Source organism: Pteropus alecto, unplaced genomic scaffold, assembly GCF_000325575.1.
Source record: "Pteropus alecto unplaced genomic scaffold, ASM32557v1 scaffold146, whole genome shotgun sequence".
In the NCBI taxonomy this organism is placed as follows: domain Eukaryota; kingdom Metazoa; phylum Chordata; class Mammalia; order Chiroptera; family Pteropodidae; genus Pteropus; species Pteropus alecto.
This window is the reverse complement of record NW_006442107.1, coordinates 12972816-12981370: the sequence shown is the minus strand read 5'-3', so window position 1 is coordinate 12981370 and position 8555 is coordinate 12972816. Positions and strand designations below refer to the sequence as shown.

At 53.4% G+C, this 8555-nt stretch overlaps 1 protein-coding gene across 16 annotated transcripts in view; it reads right to left on the bottom strand.

Moving 5' to 3' along the window:
• The window catches only part of CELF4 (CUGBP Elav-like family member 4), a 294610-nt gene that overhangs the window by 227122 nt on the left and 58933 nt on the right, over nucleotides 1–8555 (bottom strand). The gene's annotated exons all lie outside the window — the stretch shown is intronic.

Below are 8555 nucleotides of genomic sequence, written 5' to 3'. Positions count from 1 at the left end.
AGTTTCCGTTTCCTTTTCTGTGAAATGAGTTTTATATCCCTGCCTATGAGTCTGTGTCCCCAGCATCCCGCACAGTCCTGGCACAAAGTGGGTCCTAGCACACAGTCGTCCGTGAGTGAATGAGTGGCAGGAGGGAGAGACCAGGAAGCGTACACTGTTCTTTTATAGAGGAGGAAAGGGATGTGTCTGCAAGTTAAGGTGAAACAATCATCCCAAGAGCATACGGTGAGACGATTAGAGCTTAGGTCCACTGCCTGGCCTCCTAGGTCGAGTGAGGGGAGCAGGTCTCTGAGAGGGCTGAGATCCCAGTGCAGCCTGAGGAGAAGAGAGCAAGCAGATGTTAGGCGGTCAGTGTGGAGGGCCCCAGACGAAATGTGTAGGAAGCAGACTGTGTCAACAGATGGAGGTGTGTCTCCAAGGCTTTGCACCAAATGCAAGAGAACAGGGGAAACAGATTCACTTGAGCAGGGGTGGGGGGCAAGTCCATCCAGTGTCTCTGCCCCTGCCTGAGAGGATGGTGGACAGTGGACAAGGATGGGGGAAAGAGGGAGGCACAGGTCTGAAACGTCCTGTAGACGTGTATAGTTCTCTGTTCTCACTGTCTTTGAGAGGGTTTGGTGGTGGAAAGGAGTGGGCTGAGAAGGCGGTTTGTGGGGGACCCAGGACCAGGTTTGTCACGCTATGCTCCGCAGAGCCAACCTGAAGCCTGGTGTTATCACTTTAAGGATGGGTGTGTCTCCCACATCTGGCTATGTCTCAGTATTTGTGTCCTTAGGTTTTACCCATTCTCTCGGCTTCCTCAAAATTTCCTTTAGACCTTTTCTTTATCTTGGCTGAGTTGACTGTACCCCATGGCCAGGAAAACCAGCTCAGGGAGCTGAGGCCCAGAAGGGGAAATCTGAGGGGTGGGATGGGTTGAATGAATGACTGCTGGCTTCCTCCCTGGCATTTCCCCTCCCAGACAGCTGTCCCCTCATCTGTGGCCGAGCACAGAGGCCCCTCCCCTGGCTTTACACACCCTGTGACGTGCAGGACTGACCTCAGAGGCCCCCTCTGGTATGAGAGGCCAGGCTAGCTGTGAGCAGAGGGTCCAGGACTAGAGGGAACAGAAAGTGGGAGTAACAGGAATGCAGACAGAAGGAGAGCCTAGGTGAAAAGACTCCATGGCAGAGAAGTGTGAAAAGATACTGAAACTTGGATTCGGGCCAGTAGGGCCTCTGGCAAGCCCCCGGCCTTCTGGGGACCCCAGCTTCCTTGTCTGTAAAATCCCAACCTGAGCAGCAGATTGGCGCTGACAAAATCCCTGGGAATGGAAATGAGAAGGAAGAGTCAGAGCTCTGGGTTTACTCCTGCTTCTGTTTGTTCCTCCTTCAGCCTGAAGGCCCAGGTGGGACATGTTAGAACCCCTCAACCCCTAGCAGGCCTCTGAGGCCTGCTGCTCTCGATTCTTTCACAAAGCATCCAGGGGGTACCTGCCCTTTGCCCAGACCTGGCTTGAGGAGTGAGGGAAGGACAGATGAAGAGACAGGACAATGAACCTCAGTGGCTCCCAGCCTGGGACAGAGGGCCTCTTTGGACCAGAGGCCTGGGGAAAGCAGGGACAGAATGGATGATTCGGCCCTTATGGAGGCAGGGAGTGTCCCCTGGGGCCTTGACGGCGGGGAGAAGGAGAAGGAAGCAGAGGAGCTGCTCAGTCCTCAGGTTGGAGCGAGCGTGCTGTGTGGGACCCGTGAGCATGCCTCAGGCAGACAGCATGCCCTCTGCAAGCGCACTCCAGCACTGGCCAGCACGAGGCCAGCCCACCTTCCTCTCTACCCCTCTCCTTCCCTTTCCTCCCTCGCCAAGTGTCTGTTCCAGGCCGTGCCGGGGTAGGAAGGGGAGGAGATGCACGGGGTGCAGTGGGCAGCAGGCCGCCTCTGCCTCTCACGACCAGTCCCTCCATCCACCACACGGCCTGTTTCTGCGTGCCGGTCTAAATATAGCAATTGCGAGGCTCACTCTGGAATCGGATTCGATGTAGCCCTCTGGACTCAAGCTAACTTTTGGGGAGTAGTTTTCTTGGGAGCCTGCCAGTCCAATTCCTCCCTCATGAACACTAATTACTGCACAGACCTTCTCCATGAAATCGGTGCTGAAGCCATTTCCATCCAGGCGGCTCTCCAAGACGAAATTTTTCTACTGGGAACCGACAGCCGCAAATAAACCTACCATCTACTTAGCAACAGAGAGCAAGGGAGGTGGGGAGGAGGGGGGTGCGTGGAGAGTGGGAGGGAGGGAGGGGGAGGAAGAAAGGGCTCTGCTTTTTTTTTTCCTTCTGTTCTTTATTTGCAGAAAGGGTGTAATCAGTGCTCGCAGGAAAGGTGGTACAGGGTGTCTCATGAGACGGTGCAGTGGCTCGGGAGGAGGGGTCAGGCCACCTACAAGGCTAGTACCTGTTCTTGGCTGCTTGAGGTTGGCCAGGGTCCCCACTGCACTGCTGGGCACTGCTGGACACCCCTAGCCTCTCAAGGTGTTATTTCCTCCTTACCCAGCCTAGCCTCCTTCACACCCCTGTAGGCCCATGCCTAGCTCACTTGGCCCCACCTTAGTGAGGATGGCCTCTTCCCACCTCTCTGCCTAGTGAATTCTCACTACTCATCAGCCAGGGCCTCCTGACCTCTCTAGGTGGCACCCATCCCTCCATTCTTAACTCCAGAGGCCTATGCCAGGCCCCCAGCAGTGGGGCCTGCTCTGTCCCCTTTTCTCCTTGGAGTTGGCTTATCAGTTGCCAAGGAAAGGGCAGGCACTTGGGTGAACGGGGCCTCCTAGCACCAGCTTCCACCAGGTTGGTGTCACCACACACCTGTGAGGTAGATGCCATTTCCATTTTACCAAGGACAAGCCTGAGCTCAGAGAGGTCAGGCAGGATGTTCATGGCCACTTGTTACCAAGGAAGAGGCAGGGCTGGGATTTAAATACATGAGTCTGTGTCCAAAGGCCAGGCACTGGGCTCTAGGCTCGCGCGCTCTCTCTCTCTCTCTGTCTCTCTCTCTGTCTCTCTCTCTCTCTCCCTCCCCTCTGGCTCCCCTGGGACCACCCGATCATTCAGGACAGTGCCCGGTTCTGTCTACCTCTGCCTCAAAGGCCAGGCTAAGGTTGGGTGCTCAGCCCCCGTTCTAGGAGTGTTTGCATCCAAAGGGCAGGAGAATTTGCCCTGAGGTTTCTCAAGGCCCAGAGCAGGCCCAGCAAGTGCTTATGACCACGGGCCATGGGCCAGGTTCTAGCGCTCCAGCCAACGAAGGCCTCAAAGTCTGCTGGGGGTCATGACATGCTGTACACACCTCGCTCATTCAGCAGAAGCACTGGCCCCTCCCCTAGCAGAGCTTCCTCCGCGTCCTGTGTCTAGTTGTGCGCCCAGGGATACCCCACAGCAGGACTCCAGCCCACAAGTTACCTCTCCCAGATACCTCAACATCTATTTTCTACACCCATGCCCCCAGAATGGGGCACTCCCTTAAAGCTGTTAAGAGGGATCTAGCGCCACTTCTGCCACCAAGACCTGGGAATACCTTCACCTCTCTGGGTCTCAGTTTCTCCATCCATCAAATAAACATGATGCCAATTCCTTTACCCGGGTGGGTGGTACGGTGTCAAAGGAGACGGCAGCAGGAAGGACCGAGAGCTACTTGGATATCAGTTGTTTCTCTCACTGCCCGTTCCAGGCACCCTGCTTCCTGTTTACCCCAGGGAGGATGAGTGAGGCCTGAGCTCAGCTCCCCTCTCCAGCGAGAAGCAGCCAGACTCAGACAGAGCTCCAACCGGGGCTGGCAGTGTGGCTTCCTGGGGCGAGGAGAGGCGAGGATCCCCCTGGAAGAGCTCTCTCTTAAAAGAGAATTAAAGAAAATGGGTTTATGCTCAGGGTCAAGCCGCCTCCCTGCTTTGGGCACCTGCGGCCTTATTTGTAGGGAGGGGAGTGGCATTGGATGTGCTGATCTCTGCAGCCTCTTCCATTTAGGTGGTGCAAGGCGGTGGGTAAAAATGGGGCTGGCACCCTGCTTGGCTCCAACACCTTTTAGCTGTGTGACATGGAGCAGGTTTCTTAACCACTTTCTCCCTCAGTTTCCTCACCTGTAAAGTGGGAGATTAACAGCATTTACTTCACTGGGTTGCTGAGGGTTAAATGAGAACATATATGCCAGGTGCTTAAACAGTGCCCGCGTAGGTACTCCCTCGGTCAGCGTTAGCTCTTGGTAAATAGGTAATACCAGTCATCGTTAGCAAGATGAATCACTTCCTGTGTACCAGGGACTGCGCAGAGCACGTTGTACACATTTTCTTACTTAGTCCACTGGTTCTGTTTTCATCGTGTGTGTGTGCATACATGTGTGCGAGAGAGACAGAGAGATAGAGAGACAGAGAGAAAAACATGTGAAGAGCCCCAAGGAGCAAGACCAGAGTGTTGCGTGGAACTATAGATATCATTTGGAGCCTACAGAGTAAGTCCCAGCTCCTAGCATCTGGCCGGTGTGAGGGGCTTCCTCATAGAGGATGGGCCTGAGCAATAGATATCTTGATAGCAAATATGGCTAGTCATCTCCAGCCTGGGGCCAGCAGGAGCACTGGTCCTCAGGAAGCTGAGGGCCACCCAGATTGAGCCTGGTGAGGTGAGGGAAGGCCTTGGGGTCCCTGGTCAAGGAGAGAAAGGAGCCAACTGTCCTAGCAGGAAGTGGGATCCTCACACAGCTGGTGCCAGATCCATCGCCAGCTTAAGTCTGAATGGCTTCACCTGGCTAAGACCCTTGAACTTAGTGACAGGGGCCAGCTAGGCTGACTCACAGCATCAGGGAACTCATCTGGGCTCTGTACACTCTTCCTTTCAACACTTCTTATATTTTCTAATTTTGCTTCCCCACTTAGATTCCTGGTTAATCTTCTTCAGCAAAATTCTAACCTCCCTTCAGCAGAGCAAGGCTGAAAAGGACACTCTCGTTATGGGGGCTGCCCCAAGGGAAGAATGGCAATGGGCACATCTGTCCTGGCTGGAGCTCAGGCACAGTGAGCTTTTGGGGCCAGGTGAGGGTGACTATGGTGGACAGGCCCTCGTCTCAGGGAAGCACCCCCAAGGGAGCACCCTTGGAAACAAAGAGGGTCCCAGTGGCAGGCAACAGAGTGGGACAATTAGAGGTGTGGGCTTTGGTATCAGATAAACCTGGGCTCCTTCTCTGGGCTTCATCACTTCCTGGCTGTGTGATCTCAGGTGAGCACCTTAACCTCTCTGAGCCCCACTTTCCAAATTGCACAACGGAATCAATACAGGTCCATTTGACACATGCAAAGCTGCCAGCGCAGTGCCAGGCCTCGCTCCTGTTCCTTTTCTGATGTCATTGAGCAAAGGTGTGCTCTGGGTTGCACAGCCCTCCCTGAGCTGCCTTGGGACTTGTCTTTTCCAAGGGACAGAAGGGCTGCGGCCTTGGCCTGGTTGTCTGGTGTCCCCTCCTTGGTTGTGGGTAGGCTGTGCCTTTCGAAGCCTCAGCCCACATCAGGGCCTCCAACTCCCCTCTGCACCCAATGCCACCCCCCTGTTCTTTCAGCATTTTCTGTTTTTTTTTTCTCTCAGGCGGGGAGGCTGAGCAGAAAAACAAATCAAAGTTGCCTGCATGTCTTGGAGCCCGAGATGCTCCCACGAAGCCATCCCTTGCTTCCCATTACCCACCCCAATAACTCTTGTATATGGAGTGTGAAATAATTAGCAGCGGCAAAAATAATTTAGGAAACAAGAAGAAACTACTTGTATAAGCTCGTTTGGGGAAAACACAGCCAACCAAAAAACCCACTGTGTAGGGGGATGTGGACAGACTGACCAGCTTCTTGGAGGTCAAGGCCACGGATGGATCACTTGGAGGGCCCCTTGCAAGGCCCTTTCTCAGGACCGGCTTCCTCCATCTTAATTCTCCAAGAGGGGCCGACAGGTGCTGTAGCCAGGACAAGCCTCCGTTGTGGGCCCAGGGGTGACTTCCCAAAATGCATCTATACCCCTTATCTCAGGCCATACTATGGAGGCAGGTGCGGAGGGAGGTTGGGTCACTTGGAACAGTCTCATGCAGTTGCATGGGCCTGGTGACCTCCCTGACTTGAGTTGGGGCTGGGCAGCAGGCCTTGCACCCAGCAGGCCTGGAAGGTTCCTCTTCCATCCCCCACCCCCCTGCCTTTGACACTTAGACCTTGCAGCCCCAACAGAAGCCCACTGCATGTCATTGTGCAGTCGGTGATGCTTTAAGGCAATGCAGAGCTTCTCTGAGAAATGGGGGAAAGCATCCGGTGCCTCCCATTTATGACCCTTCTAACTTTGAAGAGTTTGCTTTCTCTTTGATCACTTTTCTAACTCCTAAACTCCCTCCCACCCTCTACTTCATTGTCCTTACTTTCTGGGAGGTGGAGGTCAGACACCCTTGTTTCTAGGTGACAGATGAAAAGGAGTGAGGAAATTGCCGCATTTCTGTGTGGACAATTTCAAGGTAAGGGAATGAGGGATCAGAGAAGTGAAATAATTGCCAAAGGTCACAGTCGCCAGGAAGGCAGCTCAGGCTTTGACATGGGGCTACTGTTTCTCCCTTACCTAACCAGAATGTATAACTTGCCTAGCTGCTCAAGGCATCCAGGCAGATCCCGGTTGAACACAGAGACCATCTCTCTGTTCCCCTGAGACTACGCCCAGGCCCCTGAGACCCCTGACTCTCATCTGGATGAGAGCTGAGCCCACCAAGAAGAGAACGCCTCACTGGCCCTGTACGCCTTTCACTCAGCTGAGATACATTTGTATTTGTAGTTAATAGAACAGATTTACAAGGTTATTCTTAATAGCAGAAATCTCCCCTCTCTCGCTGTATGTACCTGCCTTCTATCTCTTCACTCATCTTCTCTTGTCTGAGCCATTACAATGCCTCCTAATTTGTCCCTTGGCCTCCAGTGTCTCTTCTCTGGCCAGCGCAGTGATTGCCCTCAGGATATGTTCTCATCTGTCACTTCTTTGCTTTGAAACCTTCTGTGACTTCCTATTTCCTCTAACATCAGCACATACTTCTCATCTTTGCCTCCTTTGTGACATTGGTCTTTGTCAACCCCCTTCCTTTAGATTTTGGCTTCTCGGTGAGAAGGCACCTCATTGAGAGCAGAACTGGATTCATATCTGGTTGTCCCTCCCCTCACTGTTTTTACCTGAAATCACAGTGGCTCCCATACAGCCTTTAAGCCACAATGGCTAAGTGCCCATCTCTCAAACACACCACTACCTGCTAAACATGGCTGCCTGGAGGGCTGCTGGCACCTGACATTCAACCTAGGCAAAGGGGAACCCATTATTTGGCCCACACATGCCAGTTCCACCAAACCGGTGATTGGCACTATCAAGCCAGAAACATGAGAGTTCAACACCCTTCTTCTTCATCCTCATCCACCCTACAGCCTTTTCCAAAGTGGACTCTTCCTTTACAGTCCGCCGCTGCCTAGGTGCAGACTTTGTTATCACTTTGAGTTTGTCTCCTGAAGCTCTCAAGAGCTGCCATGTCCTCTCCAGCGCTCCCAGGCAGGCCTCATAAAGTCCCTCCTTTCTCCTGCTTCTTTTCCCAGATTTGGCTGAAATCTGGTGCTGAGTTGCCCTGGAAGATGAGATAGGGTGGGCTTGACTGGAGCACCCCAAAGTCCAGCCTAAGACATCAGAGGCTGGGAGCCAATGGAAATTCTGGCTGTTAAGCACCGGCCTGCACCATTAGTTTGGAATCAGCACCCGGGAGGAGCCAGGGGAAAGCATTTGGAGTCAGGATGGTGACTCCCGAAAGGCAGGCCCCTCTGGGCCTATTTGCTGTGCTAATTGCCTGACAAGATTACAGGGCAGGTGTCCAGGACTTGGACTGTGGTCTCATTATACACTCAGTAGCTGAGGTCTTAAGAGGGGTGGGGTGCTAAGGAGATAAGTGTGGAGTGATGGGCCCCCCACACCTCCTGCTGGGCTAATGGATGGCACTAGGTATGCATAGGTAGAGCATGCCTGTTTTCGAGGCTGACAAATGCCACAGATGCAGCTGCAGGGGACACAAGCCAGCTGCTCCCATCACATCTGCATGATTGCTGTTCAAGGTCATGCTGTGAGCTCGAATGGTCTGGTAAGTTGGGGGCTTGGAGCCCCATCACTGATATTGGTGGGTCCCCTTAGCTAACCATCTCTTTCTGGCTGAAGAAGCAGGGATGGGAGGTGGGGAGGATCTTCTCTCTCTGAACCAAGCCATCTCAACTGCACACATGCTGATAACAACCCTGAGAATAGAGTCTCTATGCTTTGGGAGAGAACAGCCATCTCTGGGTCTGCAGCCTCCCTCTCCTTAGGGAAGAGAGAATGCCCCAACCCATTTTTCTGGCTCCTGAGACTTCTGCTTACACTGCTCCTGCCTTGATGTGGTCTCCCTACACCAAAGCCCCATCTTGACTTTTCTGGGATAGCACAAGTCTCCTTCCCGCTGATGGGGCTTAATGGTTCAGCCATCAAAATGGACTTCAGCTTGTCTTTCTCCAAATCACTTATA